Source organism: Quercus suber, unplaced genomic scaffold (assembly GCF_002906115.3).
Source record: "Quercus suber isolate HL8 unplaced genomic scaffold, Cork oak 2.0 scaffold_257, whole genome shotgun sequence".
Lineage (NCBI taxonomy): Eukaryota > Viridiplantae > Streptophyta > Magnoliopsida > Fagales > Fagaceae > Quercus > Quercus suber.
The window spans coordinates 148,081-150,773 of NW_027069713.1; the positions used below are offsets into that span (position 1 = coordinate 148,081).

Genomic DNA, 2,693 nt, shown 5'->3' on the forward strand with positions numbered 1-2,693 from the left:
TTAAGGTCAGAAAATAAGGATGAGTGAGGTGTCATGTGATTGCAACAAGCAGAATCCATAAGCCAAGAGGTAGGAGACATACCAGATAAAGCTGAGAGAGAAGAGGAATAAGATGCATTACCAACCATACGAATGACATTGGCGATGATATTTATAAGGTCATCTTTGGAAATGGAGAAAGTGGATCCAGAAGACTGAGACTGTGCAGAGACAGGAGCCATGGGTTGGACACTCTCAGTGTTAGCAACTGTAGCAGCAGAAGTAGAAACAGCTGATTTGTTGCGCTGATAGCAAGTCTCAATATTATGGCCAAAACGTTTGCAAAATTTGCAAAAACGTTTGATGGAATGGCAGCAACGATTGTTGCAATAAGAAGAAGACATGTCCTTATTCTTCATTTAGAAGCAAAATATGCAAAAATGGACTGCAAAAATGAAATCTACGCGAAAAACTGGGTAAGGAGCACCTGAACAGTAAAAAGTCAACCGTAGAAAAGTCAACGGTCAAAGTCAAACCTCGGTCAAAGTCAACGCTAGTAAACGGTCAAAGTCAACGGCTGGGTCAACGGTCAGTCAATGATGACGTCAGCTTTGGTGGATGACGTCAGCAGCTGAGTGGATGATGACGTCAGCCCTAGCTGACGTGGCAAGATGACGTCAGTAGAACTAGAGAGGACGCGTGTAGGCGCGTGGGAGCGCGTGGGGGCGCGTGACGGCGCATGGGAGCGCGTGAGGCGCGTGACAGAGGCTGTGACGGTGCGTGACGGCACGTGTGGTGCGTGACTGAGGCGCGGCTTCTTCAGGTGGCGCGTGAGAGCGCGTGCAGACTCCGATGCTTGCGAGACTTCCATGAATGCGTAGATCGAGGTGAGACGATCACGGTGGTATGTGCAAAAATTTTATCGGAGGAAGATACACGGCGGAGACGGTGGTTGCAGTGGTCTGTGTGGTGCGGGACTCCTCAACGACGGCGGTTGCAGTTCCGGAACCTGAGGACAACGGCTGAGAGACGTTGTAGGTTCAACGGTGAGTGGCTGCAGTGGCTGTTGTGACGGCGGAAGCGATAAGGGTGGAGTAACACCAAGAGAGACAAGACTGCTAAAAAAAAAAAAGGTCAGAGCAGTGGCTCTGATACCATGTTAGAAATACTGAATGATTGTATTGTATTTCTTGTGTAAAAGAATGTACATAGATGCCTTTATATAGGAGGCATATGTGTGCAGTACAAGTAAATATGTGTGCTATACAAGTAACCTAACTGGGCCTAAAGCCCACAACACTATATATGTTAACAATGTTTAACAAGTTTGTGAGTTACAGAATTATCATGTTCAAATGAAGTGGGAAAGTGACTGGTCTTAGAAAAAAAATATTGTTTGTAAATTTCTTTTTTATAAATAGAGAAAGGGCAAAGAGAGTATTATTCAGAGAGGTTTTTTTGGTGTGGAAAATGTTTTCTTGAGGTTAGAAGAGAGAGCTAATAGCATGTTCCACAGGCTATCAACCCAATGGCCAACCTCCAATATCTTTCACGGACAAGCCAATAACAGCTCAGATTCAAATTGATGGCACTAGTGCTGCGGAATTCCCACCTCCTCGACGCCTAAGAACTGATGAAATCTCACAAGTTGTCAATGACTTCAGAATTGCAGCAAAAAATGCTATGGAAGCAGGTCATTCTTATTTTAACTGAGAAGTTCAATTTTTCACTAGACATCCATTGGCATAGTTCACATTCCATTGTGTGCATTGATACTAAAGGCTCTATATTGTGGACCATATCTTCATAGTATAAACATCAACCCAATTGCATTGAAACAGGCTGCTAGCTTGCTTAGTTGCTTTGGTTTTTCTGACCACTCTTTTATTGGGCTGAAGTTTCTTCAAGTAGTGCATTGCTTAGTTTCTATAATCTTTAATTCTATCTGTTGTTATGAGAGGAAAGTTCACAGTTAAAATTACAGGTTTTGATGGAGTGGAGATTCATGGTGCCAATGGCTACTTGCTTGTTCAATTCCTGTAGGATCAAGTTAATGATAGAACAGATGAATATGGGGGGAGCTTAGAAAATCGTTGTCGCTTCCCACTAGAAGTAGTTAAAGCCGTTGCTGATGAGATTGGAGCCGAAAAAGTTGGGATTAGGCTCTCACCATTTGCTGATTACAATGACTCTGGTGACTCCAACCCTGAAGCTCTTGGCCTATACGTGGCTGAGTCCTTGAACAAATATGGAATACTCTATTGTCATGTGATAGAGCCTAGGATGGTTACCTAGTTTGAGAAGCATGAGACCAAATGTAGTCTGTTGCCCATGAGAAAGGCCTTCAAGGGGACATTCATTGTTGCGGGTGGATACAATAGGGAAGAAGGAAATGAAGTAATTGCTAGTGGTAGTGCTGATTTAGTTGTATTTGGACGTTTGTTTTTGGCCAACCCGGATCTGCCTAGGAGATTTGAGATCAATGCAAAGCTTAATAAGTATGACAGAAACACCTTTTACACGCATGATCCTGTTGTTGGGTACACAGACTACCCATTTCTTGAACCTGACACTTAAAATTAAGGGCAGTGTCTATTTCACACAGCCAAGTACACATATTTGTACATACAAATGTCACATGGCAAAATAAATGGTGGAAGTTGGTTTACTTAACTTACTAGACTATTAATGTTTCATTAACAAATATATAATCG

The 2,693-nt window shown here is 42.8% G+C and overlaps 1 pseudogene; it reads left to right on the forward strand.

Moving 5' to 3' along the window:
* LOC112023620 (12-oxophytodienoate reductase 1-like) overlaps positions 1–2,693 on the forward strand; it is a 6,729-nt pseudogene extending 4,036 nt beyond the window's left edge.